Below are 9,119 nucleotides of genomic sequence, written 5' to 3'. Positions count from 1 at the left end.
TGTGCCTCGTTAAAACCTTACTAGGAAAAATCCAGTAGAAAAAATACTAGTGAAGGAAAAAGAGTACACATATTTAGTAATACCCATTTCTAGGTGCCTCGTTAAAAACCTTATAAGGAAAACCTTGTGGGAAAAAACCTTAGTAAGGAAAAAAGAGTACATCGTTTATTTTACTCCCGCTAATGAAAACCTTGTTTTAAATATTTGAGTCTTTGCATTCCAATCTGGTATACCATCTTCTCAAAAGTTGAAGTTGGCAAAGATTTAGTGAATAAATCTGTCGGATTGTCACTTGAACAGATTTGCTGCACATCAATGTCACCATTTTTCTGAAGATCATGTGTATAGAATAATTTTGGTGAAATGTGCTTCGTTCTATCTCCTTTTATAAATCCTCCCTTCAATTGGGCTATGCATGCAACATTGTCTTCGTATAAAATTGTGGATCTTTTATCACACTCCAAACCATATTTTTCTTAAATAAAATGAATCACTAATCTCAACCATACGCATTCCCTACTTGCTTCATGAATAGATATTATCTCAGCATGATTTGAAGAAGTAGCAACAATTGACTGCTTTGTGGAGCGTCATGATATGGCAGTACCTCCACATGTAAACACGTACCCGGTTTGAGATCGAGCTTTATGGGCATCAGATAAATAACCTGCATCTGCATAACCAACAAGATCTGGACTACCTTTGTTAGCATAAAACAAACCCATATCAAGAGTTCCCTTTAAATATCGCAAAATATGCTTAATACCATTCCAATGTCTCCAAGTAGGAGAAGAACTATATCTTACTAGTAAATTAATAAAAAATGCTATGTCAGGCCTTGTAGCATTAGCAAGATACATAAGTGCACCAATTGCACTGAGATAGGGTATTTCAGGACCAAGGAGTTCTTCATCCTCTTCTGAAGGTCGGAACGGGTCCTTATTCACTTTAAGTGATCGAACAACCATTGGTGTACTCAATGGGTGCGCTTTGTCCATGTAAAAGCGTTTTAAGACCCTTTCTCTATAGGCAGATTGATGCATAAAGATCTTGTTTGCTAAATGTTCAATTTGCAATCCAAGACAAAGTTTTGTTTTTCCAAGATCTTTCATCTCAATTTCTTTCTTAAGATATTCAATTGTCTTTTGGAGCTCTTCTGGAGTTCCAACAAGATTTATGTCATCAACATAAACAGTAAGGATAACAAATTCTGATGTCATTTTCTTTATAAAAATACATGGACAAATAACATCATTCGTGTAACCCTCTTTCAGTAAATATTCACTAAGGCGATTATACCACATGCGCCCAGATTGCTTTAAACCGTACAAAGATCTTTGTAATCTGATTGAATACATTTCCCGAGTTTCGAATATGCTTCAGGGATTTTCATATAAATCTCATTATCAATTGACCCGTACAGATAAGCTGTAACCACATCTATCATATGTATTTTAAGTCTTTCACGTAAGGCTAAACTGATGAGATATCGAAATGTTATGGCATCCATAACTGGTGAATATGTTTTTTCATAATCGACTCCAGGTCGCTGTGAGAATTCTTGTGCGACAAGGCGAGCCTTGTATCTTTCAACTTTATTTTGGTCATTCCTTTTTCGCACAAAAACCCATTTATGACCAACTGGTTTTACACCAGCAGGTGTTTGGACTACTGGTCCAAAGACCTCTCTTTTAGCAAGTGCGTTCAATTCTAATTGAATTGCCCCTTGCCATTTTGGCCAATCAGATCTTTGTTGATATTCTTCGATAGATTGGGGTTCACAATCCTCACTATCTTGCATAATGTTAAGTGCAACATTATATGCAAAAATATTATCCACCACTATTTTAGATCGATTTAAATTAATCCCATCACCAGTAGAACTTATTAAAAGTTCCTCACTCACTTGAGTCTCGGGTTCATTGATTTCTTCAGGAATCTCAGAACTAATCAGATCTTGGGTCTCTTCAGGAGATCCCTTCATAATATCATTTTAATCATTTATCGATTTTCTTTTTCTAGGATTTCGATCCTTAGAACCCAAAGGCCTACCACGCCTCAGGCGTGCTTTAGGTTCACTAGTTTGCTAGTAGATGGTCATACTGGGACATCAATTCGTATAGGCACATTCTCTACAAGGATATGTGATTTAGTTATCCTTTTCAAATCAGTAAACGCGTCTGGCATTTGATTTGCTATATTTTGTAAATGGATGATCTTCTGAACCTCCTGATTACATATAGGGGTACGTGGATCAAAATGAGATAATGATGAAACTTTCCACACAATTTCTCTTTTGATTTCCTTTTTCTCTCCCCCTAATTGTGGGAAATTTGTTTCATCAAATCGACAATCTGCAAATCGAGCAGTAAATAAATCTCCCGTCAATGGTTCAAGATAGCGAATAACAGAGGGTGATTCAAACCCAATATATATTCCTAACCTTCTTTGGGGGCCCATCTTACTACGCTGTGGTGGGTGCTACTGGCACATATACAGCACATCCAAAAATTCGTAGATGGGCAATATTTGGTTCATAACCAAAAACTAATTGTGACGGAGAATATTTATTATAATGTGTTGGTCTGAGACGGATAAGTGATGTTGCGTGCAAGATAGCATGGCCCCAAACAGTAGTGGGCAATTTTGTTTTCATAAGTAGTGGTCTTGCTATCAATTGCAGTCGTTTAATAAATGACTCTGCAAGGCCATTTTGAGTATGAACATAAGCTACAGGATGTTCAACTTTTATTCCAACTGATAGACAATAATTATCAAAAGCTTGAGATGAGAATTCTCCAGCATTATCAAGTATTTGGGCTAATAACTTTGCAAATGCCAGGTTACGAGATGATAGTAGGCAAACATGAGACCAGCTTAAAGATGCATCTATTAGGACCATAAAATATCTAAACAGCCCACTTGGTGGGTGAATAGGTCCACATATATCCCCATGTATATGTTCTAAAAAGGTAGGGGACTCAATGCCAACCTTCATTGGTGATGGTCTAGTGATCATTTTGCCTTGATAACAAGCATCACAAGAAAATTCATCATTTGTAAGAATCTTCAGGTTCTTTAATGGATGCCCACTCAAATTTTTAGTAATTTGTCTCATCATTATTGATCCAGGATGGCCCAAACGGCCATGCCAAAGCACAAAAATATTTGAATCAGTAAACTTCTGGTTTACGATAGAGTGTGCTTCAATTGTACTAATCTTTGAATAGTATAAGCCAGAAGATAAAGTTGGTAACTTTTCTACAATGCATTTCTGGCCAGAAATATTCTTTGTAATACAAAGATATTCCACGTTCATTTCATCTATTGTCTCAACATGATACCCATTTCGGCGGATATCTATAAAACTCAACAAGTTTCTTCGGGGCTTGGAGGAGAATAATGCATTGTCTATAATAAGTTTTGTTCCTTTAGAGAGAAATACAATAGCTCTTCCAGAGCTTTCAATCAAACTTATATTACCAGAAATTGTAGAAATATTTATTTTTTCCTTATGCAAATAAGAAAAGTATTTCTGATCTTTGAATATGGTATGAGTTGTTCCACTATCAATTACACAAATATCTTCATGATTGGTCTTTGATCCAAACATAATTTGAGGATTATTCATATTCTTCAAAATGACATAAACAAAATAAATATGATAGTAAACATTATTATCAAAGCATAACTTTTATTTATGTACAACAATTACATAACCATACTATCTACTACAAACAACAAAAATTAAAATATTTACATTTCGACATATTCACTACCGATCGCATGACTTGTTTCTCCTTCTGGGAGTGCAAAATAATCAGCTACATCCAAATGCATGAAGTCTAAATTATCTTCAGAAATAAAATTTGCTTCAGCATTTTTCTCTGTCTTCTTCAGGGAGGCTTGATACAGCTCAACCAGGTGCTTTGGCATACGACATGTACGTGACCAGTGCCATTTTCCTCCACATCTATAGTATGCATTTTCTGACTTTGTTGCTTGTACCGCTTCATGCTTTTGTTCCTTCCTTTTCCATTGCTGGTGGTGAAGAGGGTTCTTTGGTGCATTGTTATTACCACGATTAGAGTTTCCTCCCCGACCACGGCCATGACCACGATTGGGGCCACGTACTCTTCCACGCTTAGCTTGGTGGAAGTTCATCTCATTCACTTTAGGGAATGGATAAGAACCAGTAGGTCGACTTTCGTGGTTTTTCATTAATAACCCGTTATGTTGCTCGGCTACAAGAAGATGTGACATAAGTTCAGAATACTTTTTAAATCCCATCTCTCGATATTGCTGCTGCAGGAGCATATTCGAGGCATGAAAAATGGTGAAAGTTTTCTCCAACATATCATGATCAGTAATATTATCACCACATAGTTTCCATTGGGAAATAATTCTGAACATAGCAGAATTATACTCACTGATAGATTTAAAATCTTGTAGCCTTAGATGAGTCCAATCATAACGTGCATGTGGAAGAACGACCATCTTCAGGTGGTCATATCTATCTTTCAAATTATTCCACAGTATGACTGGATCTTTAACAGTAAGATATTCCATTTTCAGGCCCTCATCAAGGTGATGGCGTAGGAATATCATTGCTTTGGCACGTTCTTGGTTTGATGCCTTATTTTTATCTTTGATGGTGTCTGCCAGATCCATCGCATCAAGATGAATTTCGGCATCAAGCACCCAAGACATGTAGCTTTTGCCCGATATATCCAGGGCTACAAACTCAAGTTTAGAAAGATTTGACATTATTTAGAAAAAGAAAGTTCGTACCTCTGATACTTTCAAAGTATTTTCTCGAGATGACAAAGTCTCGTGATGATAACGTGTTATAAAATAAAAGCTGTAAAGTAAAGAAAAGTATAGAGAGAAACTGATATACTATTCAAACTTCAAACTTATGTACATAATGAACTGAAAACTCCTCTATTTATAGAAGAAAGGAAGCAGCTGCAAGGCTTTTCTTTAGCTGCTTGTAAGCTGTCTACATGAGCTACTTGCAACCCGTCTGTTTAATAAGAAGCTGTTGCAAATCATTTCATTGAGCTGCTTGCAACCTGTCTGCATCAGCTGTTTGTCGATAAAATTCAACAGAGTACTAAATGGATAATCTTCTTCAGGAAGATTATCTATAGCGGAGTAATAAATAAACATCCACAATATAGTTATTTTCATAACAGTTACAGAATTTTTTTATTTTTTTTATTTTTTTGGCTTAAAGATACTAGTAATAAAGATACCTTCACTTGACACAAGTTGCTTTGTGAATACACGGTCTAGCAAACCTTACACGCGGTATCATGGATGACGTGTCAAACAGACAAACTAACAAATGACAATTTGCATTTTTTTAAAATTAACTTTTTACATATGTAACTTGTACATTTACATCCAAACATAAAAAATAATAATAGCCTCACTTTTTAAAACCTATCCGAGGTAGGTTGGATTTGACAATAACTCCTACTTGTTATAAAATAAAGATTGTAAAGTAAAGACAATTATATAGAAACTGATATATTATTCAACTTTAAACTGGTGTACATAATGAACTGAAATTTTCTCTATTTATAGAAGAAAAGAAGTTGTTGTGTAAGCTGCTTGTAAGTTGCTTGTAAGCTACTACTGCAAGCTGTTATGTAAGCTGCTACTGCAAGCTGCTTGTAAGTTGCTACTGTACCAGATATAGATAATCTTCTACCGGGGGTAATGTTTATCCATAACGGAGTACCAAAATGATAAGCTTCTTCAAGAAGCTTATTTCCAATAGAGTACTAAATAGATACACATATTTACGGCGGATTCTCATATGGATAAGCTTTTTCACGAAGCTTATTTACAACATAGTACTAAATGAATATCCATAATATAATATATTTATAATACTCACCCTTGGATATTTATTAAAAGATAATGTGCCTCATTAAAACCTTACTATGAAAAAACCTATGGGAAAAAATCCTAGTGAAGGAAAAAAGAGTACACATATTTAGTAATACGCATAACTAGCTGTCTCATTAAAAACCTTATAAGAAAAATCCTGTGGGAAAAACCTTAGTAAGGAAAAAAAAGTATAACGCGTATTTTACTCCCCTTGATAAAAACTTTGTTTCAAATATTTGAGTCTCCGCATTCCAATATTGTATACCATCTTCTCAAAAGTTGAAGTAGGCAAAGATTTAGTGAATAAATCTGTCGGATTGTCACTTGAACGGATTTGTTGCACAACAATATCACCATTTTTCTAAAGATCATGTGTGTAGAATAATTTTGGTGAAATGTGTTTCGTTCTATCTCCTTTTATAAATCCTCCCTTTAATTGGGCTATGCATACAACATTGTCTTCGTATAAAATTATGGGTCTTTTCTCACATTCCAAACCACATTTTTCTCGAATAAAATGAACTATTGATCTCAACCATATGTATTCCCTACTTGCTTCATGAATAGCTATTATCTCAGCATGATTTGAAGAAGTAGCACCAATAGATTACTTTGTGGAGTATCATGATATGACAGTACCTCCACATGTAAACATGTACCCGATTTGAGATCTAGATTTATGGGGATCAGATAAATAACCAGCATCTGCATAACCAACAAGATCTGCACTATCTTTGTTAGCATAAAACAAACTCATATCAAGAGTTCCCTTTAAATATCGCAATATATGCTTAATCCCGTTCCAATGTCTCCGTGTAGGAGAAGAACTATATCTTGCTAGTAAATTAACAGAAAATGCTATGTCAGGCCTTGTAGCATTAGCAAGATACATTAGTGCACCAATTGCACTGAGATAGGGTACTTCGGGACCAAGGAGTTCCTCATCCTCTTCTGGAGGTCGGAACAAATACTTATTCACTTCAAGTGATCGAACAACCATTGACGTACTCAATGGGTGCGCTTTGTCCATGTAAAAGCGTTTTAAGTCCTTTTCTGTATAGGCAGATTGATGGATGAAGATCCCGTCTGCTAAATGTTCAATTTGCAGACCAAGACAAAGTTTTGTCTTTCCAAGATCTTTCATCTCAAATTCTTTCTTAAGATATTCAATTGTCTTTGGGAGCTCTTCTCGAGTTCCAACAAAATTTATGTTATCAACATAAACAACAAGTGTAACAAATTCTGAAGCCATTTTCTTTATTAAAATGCATGGACAAATAACATCATTTATATAATCCTCTTTCAGCAAATATTCACTAAGGCGAATATACCACATGCGTCCAGATTGCTTTAAACAGTACAAAGATCTTTGTAATCTGATTAAGTACATTTCCCGATATTTTGAATATGCTTCAGGCATTTTAAATCCTTCAGGGATTTTCATATAAATTTCATTATCAAGTGAACAGTACAGATAAGTTGTAACTACATCCATTAGATGTATTTCAAGCTTTTCATGTAGTGCTAAACTGATGAGATTTCGAAATGTTGTGGCATCCATAACAGGTGAATATGTTTCATCAAAATCGACTCCAGGTCGTTGTGAGAATCCTTGTGCAACAAGGCGAGTTTGTATCTTTCAATTTCATTTTTATCATTCATTTTTTGCACAAAAACTCATTTATGACCATCTGATTTTATACGAGCAAGTGTTTGGACTACTGGTCCAAAGACCTCTCTTTTAGCAAGTGCGTTCAATTCTGATTGAATTGTCTCTTGCCATTTTGGCCAATCAGATCTTTGTCGATATTCTTCGACAGATCGGGGTTCAATATCCTCACTATCTTTCATAATGTTAAGTGCAACATTATATGCAAAAATATTGTCCATCATTATTTCAGATCGATTTAAATTAATCCCTTTACCAGTAGAACTTATTAAAAGCTTCTCACTCACTTGAGTCTCGGGTTCATTGATTTCTTCAGGAATCTCATAACTAATCAGATCTTAGGTCTCTTCAGGGGATCCCTTCATAGTATCGTTTTGATCATTTGTCGATTTTATTTTTCGAGGATTTCGATCCTTAGAACCCAAAGGCCTATCATGCTTCAGGCGTGCTTTAAGTTCACTAGCTCTCATGCTAATAGATGGTCCTGCTGGGACATCAATTTGGATAGGCACATTCTCTGCAGGGATATGTGACTTAGTTATCCTTTTCAAATCAGTAAACGCGTATGGTGTTTAATTTGATATATTTTGTAAATGAATGATCTTATGGACCTTCTGATTATATATAGGGGTACATAGATCAAAATGGGATAATGATGAAACTTTTCACATAATTTCTCTTTTGATTTCCTTTTTCTCTCCCCCTAATTGTGGAAAATTTATTTCATCAAACCGACAATCTGCAAATCGAGCAGTAAATAAATCTCTCGTGAATGGCTCAGGATAACGAATAATAGAGGGTAATTCAAACCCAATATATATTCCTAACTTTCTATGTGGGCTCATCTTACTGTGTTGTGGTGGTGCTACTGGCACATATACAACACATCCAAAAATTCGTAGATGAGAAATATTTAGTTCATGACCAAAAACTAATTGTGACGGAGAATATTTATTATAATGTGTAGGTCTGAGACGGATAAGTGATGTTGCAAGCAAGATAGCATGGCCCCAAATAGTAGTGGGTAATTTTGTTTTCATAAGTTGTGGTCTTGCTATCAATTTCAGGCATTTAATAAATGACTCTGCAAGACCATTTTGAGTATGAACATAAGCTACAGGATGTTCAACTTTTATCCCGACTGATAGAAAATAATCATCAAAAGGTTGAGATGAAAATTCTCCAGCATTATCAAGGCGAATAGCCTTTATAGGATAATCTAGGAATTGTGCCCTTAATCGAATTATTTGGGCTAATAGCTTTGCAAATGCCAGGTTGCGAGATGATAGTAGGCACACATGAGACCATCTTGAAGATGCATCTATTGGGACCATAAAATATCTAACGACCCACTTAGTGGGTGAATAGGTCCACATATATCCCCATGTATACGTTCTAAAAAGGCAAGGGATTCAATGCCAACCTTCATTGGTGATGGTCTAGTGATCATTTTGCCTTGATAACAAGTATCACAAGAAAATTCATTATTTGTAAGAAAATTTGTCTCATCATTATTGATCCAAGATGGCCCAAACGACCATGCCAAAGC

The sequence above is a fragment of the Nicotiana tabacum genome, chromosome 13 (assembly GCF_000715075.1).
Source record: "Nicotiana tabacum cultivar K326 chromosome 13, ASM71507v2, whole genome shotgun sequence".
NCBI lineage: Eukaryota > Viridiplantae > Streptophyta > Magnoliopsida > Solanales > Solanaceae > Nicotiana > Nicotiana tabacum.
The sequence above is the reverse complement of the archived record's forward strand: the minus strand, read 5'-3'. Positions refer to the sequence as shown.